Genomic DNA, 16,536 nt, shown 5'->3' on the forward strand with positions numbered 1-16,536 from the left:
GTTTGATGCATTTGGTGTTATGTAAAACAAGGGGTTTGTTTCATGGACACTCTGTTACTGTCCAATGGAAAGATGAGGGGGAGGAAGTATATGCCGACTATTATATGCAACTCACGAAAATGGCGATCAAAGAGGCCACAAAACACATCATATTAGAATATGTGACAGAAGGGGTGGAGTGGGGGGGAACAACTGTTCACAACCCACAGTGCTTCAATGCCACAGGGCACATATTGAATGATGCCATATGTAAGGAAGACACAAGTGACCACAGTTCAAGGGTGTTTATTGAACTTCAAAAAAGGATATGATAAACGCCTATCTAATCCTAAATCTACAGATGGGAGCAAGCTACGACCACCAAACAATAATAACGCAGTCCTAGTAGTCTCTTGTCAAAATAAAAGGGCCTATACGAAAAAAAAACTATTGCCAATCCTTTAAATACAAATAGTGTGGGGGAATAATGTTTATGACAAAGAAAGAAGTGTTCAAAATAATATGTCAGGTGTTCAAGCCTGTCTTAGATTTTCACAAGTATTCACATTGGGTGATTCACTATTCACATTCACCCCGGATCCCACTCAGCCAGGCTCAGATCCTTTTAGCACAAAGTTCTGCACAGGCTACCCTCTGCCGGACTCGAGCCTGTCTTTCACCTTTCACTTTATCAAACAAAGTTTGTAGGTTATTCTTTTTCGGGTGACTCATGGTTCACCCCGGATCCCACTCAGCCAGGCTCAAATCCATTCAACACAATTAGTCTCCCAAAGCCGGGCTCGGACCAATGTCAATTTTACATCAAGTATCGAAGACTTTCAAATGTGCACAGGGTTTGGCCTGACCCATTACAGGACCACTTCGATTTCAAAATTCTCTTTCTTTTCACTTCGCACCCTTTCGGTTGGATACCTAACAGAGACTTTTTGAATGAGAACCCACATGATGTCAGACCACTCTGTCTAGGGTTTCGTATCTTAGCTCCAAAGTTCAATCACTCATCCGCTGTTTTAATAATCTTCTTCATTCAATGTTGCTGCTTGCAACCTTGGTTTCCACACAGCCCGGTCTGGTATCAGTCTCCCCAACTCACCAGCTGTGCTGACTTCGCTGGTGCTGCTTTGTTGTAGGAGCCAAGGACAGTACTGTGATGCTGGAAATGCATCAGAGGGACAGGGCCTCTGAATCCTTGTCCTTTATTGCTTTTTATCATATGTTCTGACTTGTTTTCCGCACAGGAGTTCATGTGGGACTCCTGGCGGTGTGGCTCTTCCAGTATTTGGTTTGGTGAACAGACCCTTGGGATACCCTTATGGCACCCATGGGTGGGTGTACGACCCTGTACTCCTAGTGTATGTTTTTGGGCACCCATATGTGGCCCACAGAGCAGGGTACGGGCTGGTGCAGCTCCGTGCTGAATTGACAGGTGCCCTGAGCATCCTCCATTTTGGGATGCCCAGGCCCAGACATTGGAATCAGTGGATTCCTGATAGGAAACAAGATGGCCCCTGTGGCCTCTTGCTTTCTATCACCTTCTTTTCCCAAAGTCCCGGGAAGCCCTGACGCTGTCCCTTCCCCTTGACTGGCTGTTGGGTGGAAGTTCCATACATGGTAGTGTGGGGGGAAGTGCGGACCAGACTGCCTGGAGCCTTCCCAACGACCGTATGTTGTGGATACGTCCTTGGTGTGGGACCTGGGTGAATGGAGTGTGTGACGAATACGCATTCTGTGTTATGGGTGTCTAGTATCTGGTGTTGACACAATGACTGCCCAAAACTTGTATGAATGCAGTGGGTAGTGCTGAATGACAGAGTTCTTGTCCGAATCCACATTCTGTGTTGTGAGTGTCTGGATGGAGAAGAATGGCCTGAATATACTGTGCGCCTGATTGGCTGACTGACTGCCTGAATGCCCTTTTAAGTGATTGGTTGCCTGAGTGTGACCCAGAAGATCGAATAGGAGATTAACTAGTTTATCTGGGGGCCTCTCACTGCTAGAAATCATTCAGAAGCTGAAGTTGATACTTGATGCTTACTCTCGAAGCTGAGCCGGAAGAAGAAGGGGAACCGTTGGTCCCTTCCGTGTAATCTGAAAGCTGCTGTGACTTTAGAACTGATCCAAGAGAGGACCTGGTAAGGAAACCTCTTCCCGAGCTATGAGGGACCATCGTGCAGCAGCTGATCTTGCCAAAGCTCCCTGGTAGACAGACCTACGAAAGGCTGCCGACCGGAGAAGGGGACCGCCGATGAGAACGAAGAAAAGCACCGGACAGCTGTCCACCGTCAACGACCGCCATCGCCGACAGGAGCAGCTGTGCTCCTGTTTGCCCAAGAACATTTGATCCAAGGACTTCCTTGTTTATCATCGTCAACCGCTTTCGTCCTGCCGTAGAAAGTCAAGGCCGTCGACGACCGAGGAGAATCCGCTGGTGGGTTTCCTGCCGCCCGAAGGCCTCAGAGATGCCGACGAATCTACTGAAGCCAGCCGTGGTCATGTCCCGTTCGCCGATGCCAGACTCCGACGACTCGACGATGTTGCTGGGCCAAAGTTCTTCACTGACTTTTTGCGTGCACGAACCATCGTCGTTGAGGTGCACCGCGTGCCTCCCCTGTTGCAGGACGTTTTCAATCCCTCATCTATGAGCACCGCAAGGACCGAAGCTGCTGCCTTAACGACAACGTTCACCCTTTCTTCATCTCGGAAGTTCGCCGACCTGTGGCTCCCGCTTGAAAGGGAGTGCACTCAAGAAGGGCCCGTCGATTCCCCGACGAAGAACTCTACAGTGCAAGGTACATTAGGGTTGCAGAACTATAGACGAAGATAACACTCTGATAGACAATACATGGACTGGGCTTGTACAATATCTCTTTATTTACAGGTTGCCCAGGTTGGGGGGGGGATCCTCACACGCAACTGTGTCTAGGTAACATGGCCAGTATTCTGCCAATTGTCTAACTAACCTGTCTTCCTCCTAAATCTATGGTTGATATTGTTTTGCTGTGTTGATTCGTATGCTATTTGAACTGATTACAGTTGATGCATTTTAATGGAATCAGAGTAATCGTGGTACCACCTAGAACTGTATATATTTACCATTGTAGAATTGTCGGAGCACAAAATGTATTATCGTGATAGAGTATAAAACATGAACTTTATTTATATAAAGACTGTGTTTTAACTAATACAGTGTGTGGACATTCCTTTGTCGGTACTTGGGGGACTACACTGTACTTAAGAATCAGCCCGCATCACCTCCTGAGAAGCTAGGCCTTGATTGCTCTTCCATTGCTATCAACAATAGAGAATCTTGGCTGGGGTCCTCTGTGCCTCTCTTCTGCCATATAGAGAGCAGGAGTACAAACACCCCCTCCAGTGCATTTCTTTACAAGTACCACGGCGGCAGACGCTTCTCCCCGTCTTGACTATCGATGCAGGAGAGCCCCGGGTACCTCCGACACACAAAGCAGGATTCTTCAGCTTTAATTCCAGGTCTTACATTTCCTATTCTCGAAGGCTCATGAAAGATGTGTTTTTTCAGTGAAAAGGTCAAGGGAACTTCCCTCCTTTCAATCCTCCTCTGTCTTGCCATCTTCTGGCTTGCATTAAACTGCCATCTTGGAACTGCTGCTTCCTGGTGTGCTTTGCCTCGCTCAGAGTGTGCTTTCGTCTCCACATTTTATCTGTGTGGGGGGGGGGGGGTGATCGAAGTCAGGTGTGTAATGATCAGTAATTGTCTGACTCTGCCTGACCATTGTATTGGGACAGGTCAGGTATACGGCTTGGGTGTTAGTCCGTTTTCGCTCCCAGGGAGTTGTCTGTGTAAAAGTGTTTGTGTCAGAAAAAGGGGGGGGGGGGTGAATCCCTAAGTATCCTACCTGGTAGCATGGGGGTAAAGGAGTTAGAGGGAAGGTGATACCACGTCTCGTCATCCAGTGTCCCACTTCCACTCCCCGAAGACGCCTCATCCAGGTGACCCTCCCGCAATGGTCCACCCCCAGGAACTGGATCCAAAAGCAATGGCCGTATTCTGGCCACTTGGATGACAGATCCCCGCGGACTAGCCGGTGAGACACCTTCAGGTTTCTCACACATACCAGACCATTGATGCATATTGTGGGGTCGGTTTTCTATGATGGGGAATGGGAAATTAATATGCTGCAATGTAGAGTGGAGGGATTGGTAGGATTTGAAGAAGATGTAGTGAGAAAAATGAACGACAACTGTCGCATAATTTGGAATAAGAATGTTCACGCTCTAATGTCGATGGATGAGAAAAAGCAACCTTTACACATAAGGGAACTCACATGCTTTTCTTTGTGTTTTAGATCGAACAGCTTCATATATTTGGAGACCAATACCGACTCCATCAAGGTGATGAGATTGCTGTTGGTGAGGAGCGGGACTGCAGTTATTATGGATACGTGGTGGGCATGCAGGACCAGGCATATGTCCAGCTTCCTCCAGACTGGGGAGGCCTTTGCTTCCTAGTGACTATGCACAGCCCGGCCCTTATAGTGCCCCACTCGTAACGTATCCCGTCTTCTGATAATGCTGCACTATTGAATAAAGATGTACACACTAATAAAGCATTGAGCGGTGGGGTGCACACAAGGCCAGCCCGATCTTTGAACTTGAAGAGAATTTGCAGGGAGAGTAATTACGTGTCCCAGAAATCATCAGACAGACTGGCTGCTATTCCACCGGAATATCGTCTGTTCAGCAAGGCGTCTACTTTTTTTGCATCATTATTACTTCCAAGTGTCCAGGCAGTGGGGAATTCCAAATGGGTGCAGATTACCCGCTACAAAGTATTATGACTGGCGAATTCAACGGAAAAGGGCTTGAACATTGTGAGGGAGGAGCTAAGGGTGGTGAGATTAGTTGCCCTCCAAAACAGGTACATTTTGGATTTATTAACAGCAATGGGGGGCAGAGTGTGCAAAAAGATCGGATGCAGCTGCTGCACATTTGGGCCTGCAAACAATGCAGCTAATGGAAATTGTCTGAGGCTATCGGCGAGCTGCACACACTCCATGAGACCATGAAAAAAGAAACGAGCACAGCAACATCTGACAACTGGTTTGACTGTCTTTTCACTTGGGTCCCCACGTGGTTGGCTAACATTTTCAAGATAGCAGTCCCAACCCTCGTTCTGGTACTCGTCACCTGTGCATGCCAATTAGGATTAAAAATGTATAAGGGGAGTAGGGGAGGGGGAAATATGTGAGTCCCCTGAATGTTGACAGGCCAGGGAAATGGCACCCTGTGTATGACACACACAAATGCAAACAGAAATGGCTGAATATGGTCCATCGGGAATGTTCACAATACCACCCCTGGAAATTTACAAGTATGACATCTTTTGGGTAGACTGTTCAGCTGGTGTAGAAGCCTGTCTAATAATAGGGTGCTTGCTGGAGGAGTATGAGGCTCAAGGGGAGAGTTTGCATAGGGAGACAAAAATATGGATACCAAAGGAAAAGAGCACGGAGCTGCTGGCCCAAAATGTGTCGATTGATAGATCGATCGAAGGAGGGAATGTTGTAATAGTCCAAGTTCAACACTGCCAAGGGGGGGGGGGGTTGCATGTATGAATTGCGCAAGTAAGGTGATGACATCAAGAGTGACGTAGGCAGTGACATTGGGAATGGGAACGTCCTTGAACATGTCTCAGCGTGCATAGGGGAACACAGAAGCAGGCGCAGCACGAGAAGTCCCATGGTGGAACGCAAGGAAGGGTGGGTGAAAAGGTATAGCAGTATTAAGGAACATGGAGCGAGGTAACTATGAACACACAGGAAATCTCCACACAATCCCCAAATATCCAACCTCCAAATATACTTTACTTTAATTATTTGTAATGCACAGCCATGGACCCTGGTGCATAAGGGCACGGACAAAGGTGAACAAAAACATAAAACAGAGAAGTATATGTCACCTGCTGGGCAAGCTAAGAGACATTGGGCCTCATTATGAGACACCCGGTATGGAAATAACGGTGGCGGTAAATCCACCGCCACTGTTGTTTCCATACCGGGTGATCTCGAGTTCTGCAGGCGGAGGTGTCATTCCCACCAGGTATGACCTGGCGGGTTTAACACCACCCGCCTGCAGGCGGACGTGGAAACACCGGCACCATCACGAGATGGTGCCGGTGTTTCCACTTCCCCATTCAGTCCGATTGGACTCAATGGGAATGGGGATTTACTGAATTCCGCCTCCGGAATTCCCGGGTCACAGGGGTCGTAATGCCCCGGTAATTCTGGGACTCACGGAGGCGGAATGGTAATACGAGTCAGGCGGTAACCTGCCGGAATTTCAGGCACGGTTACCGCCGGACTCGTAATGAGGCCCATTATCTGTGTCCATGAGAATAATTCAGTAGAACAGCCAAGTCTTCAGAACTTTCTTGAAGGACGTCAGTGAGGTCTGACCTTCTGATCTCTTAGTGCCGGTGGTAGTAAATTCCACGACTTGGGAGCAGCAATGAAGAAGGCTCCGTTCTCAACCTTCTTCGTTCTACATCGTGGGAGGAACAGGTCATTTTGATTACTGGACCTTAGAGACCTGACATTAACCTTCTCGATAATGTGGTCTTGCACGTAGGATGGCATTAGGCCAAGTCTACATTTGAAGGTGATAACCAGTAATCTGAACCTGGCTCGTGCCTCCACTGGGAGCCAGTGCAAGGAGTATCTGGTGTCCGAGACATGATTGTGGCGGGATAAGCCGATGACCACTCTAACTGCTCCTTTCTGTACAACTTGTAGCCTGTTGGAGTCGGCCTTACAAAGACCGACCAGAAAGCTGCTGCAGTAGTCGATCTTTGCCCCGATAATAGCCCTGGCTACGGATTCTGCATTTTCCTGGGAAATAAATGGTCTAAGATGCGACAATAATTTCACATAATAGACAGCCACTGAGACCGTGTTGCCCACATGAGCCTTCATGATCAACACCTGGTCCAAAACCACACCCAGGATGTTTTATTTCGATTGAGGGATAATTTTCACCTCCCCTAACATGAAGGAATTGTAGGCAAGAACCAACTTGGCTAAGGTCACAGAATTTCCCACAATTATCAGCTCAGTTTTCCCTCTGTTCAAGGCAAGGTTATTGCACATCATCCAGTTCTCAATCAGGGTAAAAATTCTGTTGAGCTCCTGTTCGTCCTGTGAGTGCACGCCTGTTAATGGGATGACACACTGGGTGTCGTCTGCATAATTTGAGAACATGACCCCTTCCTGCTTCAGCAAGGTGAAGAATGGGGCCAAGAAGATGTTATAGAGGCAGGGGGAAGTGCTTGTCCCCTGCGGCACCCCGATAAGCACAGAGATGGGTACAACCTCCGCCTTCTCAAGACAAACCCTGCTTTGCCTATTTTCCAAGAAAGAGCTAATCCATAGCACCGCGGAAGAGGAGAAGTTAGCCACCTCTGCCATTCTGGCCACCAGGATGGAATGGTCGACCAAGTCAAACGCGGCCAACAGGTCCAGGGAAACTAGAAGGGAAGTTATCCCTTTGTCCATACATCCAAGAAGTCTGGACTTCAGCTCCAATAGGGAGGTCTCAATACCGAACCCATGTATGAACCCTGACTGGTAGCAGTTCAATATAGGGAGCTGGTTCAGATGCTGCGAGATCTGGCTATAGGCGACCCGATCTAAATCCTTTAGCAAAAAAAGAGTATTTGTTATGGGTCTGTAATTCAGCAGGCTATCCACTGCCAACCCTGTTTTTTCCAGGATGGGTGTAAACCAGGCGTGTTTTAGGTCATGGCATTCACGATTTTACAAATTGACTTTACTCACTGTTTCACCCCAAAGAGCTGAAAGCAGGGTAAAAGGTGTCTGATTATGGTGTTCTGCGCCTGTATGCCCCAGGCCAATTTGGTTGCGCATTATAAATAATATTATAATTATTATTATTATCATTATTGGCTACCTTCTGGACAGCCCTGTTTTTGGACAGCAAATGCATGATTAAAGTGACAGTCATTTGTTTGTGAACACTCAGGCCTCCTTAGAGAATATGTGCATGCCACCAGCTCCACCTTAGAACTACATTCTGTGGCAGGAATCTGATCTAGATAAAGCAATGGAGAGAGGTGGTTAATAGCTGTAGAGTATTACCAAACAGGCTTAGTCTTCCCTGTATGACATAGCAAAGAAAATCAGCCAGTGGTCAAAAACTAAACGACCACTTACAATTGTATATGGCCATGTCATAGAGGGGCCCCTAATGTGTGGGGCCCATTTCAATTGTAAGAGTTGAAGGCTGAAATACAGAGACGCATCATCACCACTTCCCTTTCAGGCTTGCAGTCTACACAGCTCATGCTCACATGTGACAACTCGCTTATTGTGTCATGTGCATGATGCTGGGGTGCCAGGGAGTGTCTGTGCTCACACTGTCGATGAATTATTCAAGCTCAGTAACAATTGTTTTTCTTCTGGTTTAGTACAGAATTTTACCAACACCAGTGGTGTAAAGCATGGTAAACAGCAGTATAGAAAACAAACTATATCATTTATATTTGTATCCATAGCCTATGCACAAAACCTTTGTATGCTGCTTCAGAGATAAGTATTGGAAAGAAAACATTAATGTATTGCCTAGTGACAAAGCAATGTTGACGGTGGGTATTGTAAAGGAAGGCATGGCATCAAAGTAAGACAGACAAAAGTGATCACAGTTCACATGTGTTTATTAAACTGTAAAGTGAGTGAGATAAATGCCTAATCTAAACCTAAATCTGAGATCAGAGCAAGCTAAGACCATCAAATAATAATAATACAGTCCTAGTGAAGTATAGTCAAATAAAAAGGGCCTATACTAAAAAAAAAACTATTGCCAAACTTTATCGCTATATTACAAAAGAGTGTGAGATAATGTTCACAAGAAAATAAGGAAGTGTTCACAAAATGATAAGTCTGGATGGTATAGCCGGGGTCTCCCTTCCCCATGTTTTTAGCACAGGACAAGCTGGGACTCTCGAGCACAGCACACTCCTGGGCTTCTCTGGCACAAGGTTACAGTTTCTTTTCTCAGTATCAGGGCCTTCTGTGCTTCAGAGGGCCTGATATGCCAAAACAACAAAACAAAGGTTCATTCAAGTAATCTTTAAGTGAGATGACTACCTGTCACCTTTGGATCCCACTCAGTAGGGCTCCGATACTTCGCTCTTGTAAGCCTCCCTCAGTCGGGTTCACACTTGTCATCACAATGTTAATAGGTGCTTTAACACTCTGCAGGATTCACTTCCCTTGGTTTTCCAGCCCCCAGTCAGGCTTTCTATTAAGCCCTCAGTCAGGCTTTCTATTAGCCCCCCAGTCAGGATTCACACATTCACAGTTCGCACAGCGTTTCCCTGAGTCGGGTGCAAATGCCTGTTTCACAATGTCAAAACTTTGGTAATGGGTTAAGGACTTTCGATTGTACAAGGGATTTGGCTCGACCCTTGTATGACCACCTTAACTCTCTATACCGGCCTTCCCTATGGCCTCTTGGTACTTGTAGTTTTCTTTCTTCCCAATATTCAATACAGTCTCTTTGTTCAAAGAGGGGTACCAGTCAGAGACCTTCGACTGGGTGCCCACTTGGCGCCGGACCCCTCTATCCCTGGTACCAATATGTTCACAAAAGACCTTGTATAATTATCTTCTTACTGTTGCCACTGCAACCTTGAGCTCAACACATTTCGGGTGACTATTGGCTTCCTCCGACTCACCGGCTGTGCTGAACTCGTTGGCGGTTCCTTTGCTTCGGGAGTCAAGGACGGTACCACGATGCGTTTGGCCTTGTTCAGAGTGTGGTCTTATGCTCTGCCATTTATCCCCATGGGGAAGGGAGAGGGTAGTCAGGTGTGTGTAGTTGTCAGTAATTGCCTGACCCTTGTGTTGGGAGATGTCAGGTAAACGGTTTGTGTTTTAGGGCGTTGTTGTTCACTGCTGTGAGAAAGTGTTTGTGTACAAAAAGGGGTCGGGGTTAGAGTTTCTACGTATCCTACTAGGCCGGATTGGGAAAAGGTGTCACAAGGAAGGGTATACCACATCTCAACCTTCAGTGTCCCACTTTCACTCCCCGAGCACCCCCATCCATGTGATACTCCTGCACTGGTCCGCCCCCAGGAACTGGATCCAATAGCGATGGCCTTGTCGTGGCCACCTGCATGACAGATCCCCGGGAACTAGCGTGTGAGATACCTTCAGGTTTCTCATAGTATTGAAGTCTTTTGTGGCAGTCCTTCTGAACGCAGAGGTGTTTTGTGGTGGCCTGGGGGCTATGTGAATGATGGTGTCCTATGCTGCCAGTGGGCTCCCAGTCTGCCCAAACTGCAATTTTGAAAAGTTCAATGGCTTGGAAGCTGCATTCTCTTCTAAGATCCAGAGGCAACATTTCCTCATATAGTCATGAATGTGGGCAGATCACTTGTCAGCCACATCTGCACAGCTCTTTTTCACCTGCAGGACAGCTCTGTTAGGTTGTTGCTGCCGAGGGTACGGGGATGATTTTGTTCTCACACTATGGATAACATGTTCAAGCCCAGGGCCAAATGAAGTTTTTTTTCTTCTGGCTTGGTAATAATGTGCACTAACACCAGCGCTGTGAAGAAAGTTAATAAACACTAGAAAAACTGTTTTGGTTAATATATGTGATACAGAATTGAAAACACAAATACCAATAAAGACAAGAAGTACATCTCAAAATACCTGTTTGTTACCCCACATGCTCACTAAAAATGTCTGGGGGTGTTGTAAATTCACCACATGCACCTCCTTGTTGCGCTGTCCCACAAAAATTATCATTCTTGTGCCCTGTTTGGTGAGCTTGGCCGCTACTGGCTTCAGAAGCTTCGTCAAGCACCCTGGGGCTGAATACAGACCGAAGGGCATACTGGAAGCTCCCAAGTATGTCCTGCGCAGACAAACCTCAGCAACCGCCTGTGAGGGGTGGGGGGATCTAAACCATCTTGCATCTTTTTTTTGTTGAAATATTTTTATTAATTTTCACAACAAATAACATACAATGCACTCAAACGCAGTGCTCAAAAACAAACAATTACTAACTATCCCCCTCACTTAACTCCCCCCCCCCTTCAGAGTCACGCAGTCCACATCTCATTTAACTCGTGTTTGTTACATCTCCTTCACTTTCCGAGGAGTTATCTGTTCCAGGTTCCTCAAGTCCTGCGCCCGATATCGACGCGACTAGGTGTAGCCATGCTTAGCCTTGCACGGTCTTGCGAATCCCCCCACCATGCACGCCCACAACTAGTCTACTTCCAATTTAATCCCCTTGTCAGCTAGGAGATGCGCTATTTTTGCCCAATACCGTGTTATTTCTGGGCATGCCTAGAACATGTGTACCATCCCAGCATCTTCCTCCCCGCTTTTTGGGCATTTCTGCGTAGTGACATTTGTAAACCTAGCAATTTTCTTGGGGGTCATATATGCCCTGTCGATGATATATAGCTGTATCTGTTGTAATCTGACATTCCTTGATACTTTCTTGTGATATCTTTGCATCCTCACCCATAACCCATCGCTCATCTTTTCCCCCTTCCTCTTCCCAGTCCTGTCGTATCTGTACCACTTCCTTCCCAACCTTAGACATCATTATTTCATAAATGCGAGAGATCTCATCGCCTCCTTCTGACACCATCTGAAATGATTCTATGGCCACATCTGGCTGCTGGACTAGTTCTATCTCAGACCACGTCTTCTTAATCAGTGTCATCAGCCTAACATATGTGATATACTGCCCACTATGTAAGCCTGTGTCTTCTCTTACTATATTAAATTTCATCCTTTCCCCCTCTTGCCATACATCTACCACGGTTGTTACCCCCACCGGATTCCAGTGTTCTCTGATGATCTTCCGCAGTTGTCCATCCACACCTTTCAGTGTTGCTAAGGGCACCTGTGGGGAGCAAGGTTGTGGGCTCCCCTTCATCCTACAGGCTCTATGCCAAATCTTCCATCCTAAATCCAGCAGTGTAGATCTCTTCCCCTTCGGAGGGTAGGTCACCCATATCCACTCGTTCAGAAAATAAGATACACACTCTGCTCTCAACAATCTGGACACCGGTGTGGTGTCCTCGGAGAGCCACCTTGCCACATACTGGAGCTGGCCAGACAAGTAATATACCTCGAAATTGGCCAGTCTGATCTATGCCTAATCATATGGATTCTGTAATTTCCACAGGGCTACCCTATTCCTGGAGTTGTGCCATATGAATCCTCTACATATGCTCTGCACCCTGGTGAAGAACCGTTTTGGTATCATTTATGGAACATTTGTGAAATTGTGCAGCAGTCTGCGTAATGCTATCATCTTAAGCAGTGCCACTCTTCCCATCATGGTCAGAGGCAACCGCGCACAGAATACTATACTACGCACAATCTTCTTGACTGCTTTCATCGTATTATTCTTTTTTAAAATTTCTTTTTTAATAAACAAATATAACACAAACACACAACATGACTGGCATATTGGCATTTCCACGGATTTCCGCTTTGGGTTCATTGTCCTGGAGCTATCTAACGACCTTGCCATCTCCATCTGTAACTGCTTATGTGGGCAGTTTCGGCATCCCCTCTTATACTGTCTTTTGCTTAGTTACTCGTGCACAGCTGTCTTGAATCCATCATTATTCCCGTGCCTCCTCGGGGCCTTCTCCTTCTTCTTCCTCCCCCCTCTTGTCCAAATAAGTCCTGTACCAGGGAGTTCCATGCAGTTATTTTCTGTGCTGTTTCTCCCTCCCCCTTTGCACTGCTCTTATCCACACTGCGGTTTCCGCTAGTGCCCACTTCCGGAGGTCCGACCACCATGATTCTATGGTCGGGCCTTCTCTTGATTTCCAAGACATCGCTAATACACATATCAAGTCCTTCCTCTTTGCTAGGTGCGCCTTATGTCTATCTCCTCTCGGGAAGAGGCCCAGCAGGTACCTCTCTGGGTGCTCCGCCTGTAATTGGAGTCCACTCTCTGTTATTTTGACTCTGATTCCTTCCCAGAAGATCTGTATAACTGGGCAGGTCCAGAACATGTGCACCATGTCTGCTTCGTCAGCTGAGCATCGGGGGCACTTATTAAGGTCTCCCTCGTACATCGTGTTCATCCTCTTGGGTGTTAGGTACGCTCTGTGTGTTACGTACAACTGTGCTTGTCTGAACCTTGCGTTCCTGGACACTTTCTTCAGATATTTTAGCGCCCTGCTCCATTCTTGGTCATTAAAGGGCTGTGGAGTTCTTCTTCCCAGCGATGTCTTATGTGTAGCTCTTGCGCATTGTTGGCTCTTAGCATCTGTTCGCATAACCTGGAGGTTGTGTGTGTTCCCTCGGATATATCGTACCATGTGTAATGCCCCTGTTGCATCCTCTTGGTCTTCTCATTCTGGCCAACACTTCTTGATTTTGAGGATTATTCTATTATAGAGGATGAATTGGCCTTCGTGTATATCATGTTCCTCCACCATCTCTTGGAAGTCTGCCCACCTCTCCTCTCTCCTCAGGTCCCCAATTTGTGCTACGGCTTTGGCTTCCCACTGGGCTCGGTATATTGCTAGCGTGTTTGTGTCCATGCCCACAAGGCCTCCAAGAGGGTTTTGTGCTGAACGGGGGTCTTGTGTCCCTTGTAGTTTCCACGCTCTGTTCCATAGCCCCATTGCGAGGTTAAGCAAGTACGGTAGGGTCCTGAGCAGGGGTTTGTCCAGCCATGGTATTGCTCTTCGGTAGTATGTTTTTAGTGCTGGCTGAAAAATGGTTGTGTCGATTGTCTCTTCCTCACCCAGCCACTTGACTGCGAATTGCAGCTGCCCCGCTAAGTAGTACTTTTCAAAGTCCGGCAGCCTAATGCCTCCTTCTTCATAGTCTCTCTGTAGAGTCTTCATTGCAATCCTGCTTCTCCCCCCCTGCCCATAGGAAATTCCTTGCTATTGTGTTTAGTTTGGTAAAGAAGGCCCTGAGAATACTGTGTGGGATATTTGTGAAATAGTATAGCAGGCGTGGGAGTACCACCATTTTCAAGAGGGCCGCCCTACCCATCATCCCCAGTGGTAGTGTTCCCCAGAAGATCAGGGACTTCTCTTTGTTGATTGCTATACCGGAAAGTCTGGTGTATGCCCCAATTGCTTCCAGGAGGCAGGGCAGACTAGTGCGCGGGTTTCCCACAAAAAGCAGCATGTCGTCTGCGTATAACGAGATTTAGTGCAGCACTCCATCTATTTCTATCCCTGTGTCTCTGTATTCTGCTCTAGGAAAAACCACCAGCGGTTTGAGAGCCAAAATATATAACATTGGTGACAGTGGGCACCCCTGTTTAGTTCCCCTGTGTATTCTCCAGTCTTTCGAGATATATCGTCCTGTCTTCACCCTGGCTCTGGGGTCCCTATACAATAACCTAATCCATCTAAGGAACCCTTCCCCAATGCCGAAATGGGCGAGGACCCCCAGCAGCCACGCCCAGTTTACAGAGTCAAATGCTGTGACAGCATGCAGGGACACTATCGCGCATTCTCCCTGTCCCTGGTTTGTCCTGTCTATCACGTGGTGTAGTCTACAGAGATTCCATGATGTATTCCGTCCCGGAACATAGCCTGTTTGGTCAGAGTGTATCAATGTGGGAATTATTTGAATGATTGTGGGCGCTGGCTGGATTCAATTGTCCAAAATCTGGCATTTTGCCTTTTGTTTTAAGTCATGGTCCTGACTGAAGACGAACGGCACACTCCGCCGATCCTGGCATCAGACCAGGCTACTCAGCCCACTGGCACCCGGACTTGGGAGGACCAGTTACCAACCCTAATTGGAGTTTACCACCCTACTCACATCTGCCTTGAAAAAGACTTAGGTTGAAACGCGCGTCGGCTGTTTGCACTCACCAATGTTGACCAACTGGCCTTAATTGCCACACTGATGATTTTTGGTTATGGTATAACAACATAAATAAAAAACCACATGCACCAATAATTCTTGACTGGACTATGACTTAAAACAAATGGCAAGCTGCCAGATTTTGGACAATCGAATCCAGCCAGCGCCCACAATCATTCAAAGGTTTGTCATCCCAACAAGCATTCAACTAATTGGGAACCCTGGAGTTGGTCTCCAGACGAATCATGATCCAGGCTGCAGGCTGAACCTGAAACCACTAATAGGAGGTGCGCAGCAGACAGAGAGTCCCGACCCTGACAACTCCAACCAATTGAAACCTCAATGTGGGAATTACTTGTTTCAGGCGGTTGGCTAAAACCGCCGTGAGTATTTTGGCGTCCTGGTTAATGAGAGAAATCGTCCTGTATGCGTTGCACTTCGTGGGTGGTTTTCCTGATTTGAGGATCGGTACAAATATTGATTCTGACATGCTAGTCGGTAATTGTGCGCTTTCATATGCGTCTTGGTATGTCTCGAATAGTTTCAGGGTGATGGTACTTTTAAATGTGTTATAGAAATCTCCCAGGAGTCCATCCGGACCCGGGGATTTGCCAGTAGGGAGCTCAGCGATTACGCTCTCTATTTCCTCTACCGTGAGTGGGGCTTCGAGTATTTGGGCTTGCTCTTCTACTAATTTTGGCAGACTTATGTCTGCTAACACATCTGTTATGTCCTCTGGGTCAACTTCCGGATTAGGGGCATACAGTCGCTCATAGAAACGGGTAAATAACTGGTTGATATGTTCTTGAGTCCTAATCTCCATCCCTGTTTCGTCTTCTAGGACTGTTATGGGGTCTTTTTTATTTTCTTGCTTAGTGAGCCATGGCAGGAGCCTATTAGGTTTATCCCCTTCCACGTGCAATCGTTGTAGATACCTCCCGTAGTTCAACCTGCCCAGTTTTTCCCAGAGCTCTATACATCTTGTTCTCAACTCCATCAATTCCCTAGGTTCTTCCCCCACCGCCTTCGCTCCTCTATTTCAATCTGCTTTTCCAGTTTGTTAAGTTCTTCTATGGCTGCTCCTTTCAGTCCCCCCATTCTGCCGATTGCCGCCCCTCTTATCACAACTTTAAATGCGTCCCAGAGTGTGGCGTTACTTTCTACGCTTCCCTCATCATGTTCGAAGTAATCTTCTATCACCTCTTGAAGGTGTTCCTCAAACTCTCCCTCTCCCAAAGCCTCCTCACCGTAAAGTCCTGCAGTGACTCGGTGCCCGTGAATATGTAGTCCATTTGTGTAAATGTTCTGTGGTGTGCGCTATAGTGTGTGTACCCTCTCCTCCCTCCATGTACCTGTCTCCAGACGTCCACCAGCTGTAGACGGTCAAGTACTTTATGCAGTTCCTTGGCAGGGGGTGCTGGTTTCTTGTGCTTGTCGCCTGACCTATCCAGGAGTGGGTCCAAGGTGCAATTAAAGGCATGGTCCAGTAAAAAATGTTATTGTCCCTACGGGTCGGCCATGTTTTTTTAAGCCTAAGTGGCTCGATTTTAGAAAACTTTCCTATGGACCTTACCCGAGTTTTCGTCCATTAAACGCACGCGAAAACAGGCACCAGGGAGCTGCCATTTTGTGATAATCCTATCACTTGCCACATCGCCCT

The 16,536-nt window shown here is 47.1% G+C and overlaps 1 long non-coding RNA gene across 1 annotated transcript in view; it reads left to right on the plus strand.

Moving 5' to 3' along the window:
* LOC138582316 (uncharacterized) overlaps nucleotides 1–10,651 on the plus strand; it is a 41,510-nt gene extending 30,859 nt beyond the window's left edge. Inside the window, exon 2 of the long non-coding RNA XR_011305004.1 lies at nucleotides 4,326–10,651. This is a non-coding gene — a long non-coding RNA (uncharacterized lncRNA). The remainder of the gene's footprint in view (nucleotides 1–4,325) is intronic.
* The last annotated feature ends 5,885 nt before the right edge of the window (nucleotides 10,652–16,536 follow it).

Source organism: Ambystoma mexicanum, chromosome 3q (genome assembly GCF_040938575.1).
Source record: "Ambystoma mexicanum isolate Mex_15411 chromosome 3q, UKY_AmexF1_1, whole genome shotgun sequence".
Classification (NCBI taxonomy): domain Eukaryota; kingdom Metazoa; phylum Chordata; class Amphibia; order Caudata; family Ambystomatidae; genus Ambystoma; species Ambystoma mexicanum.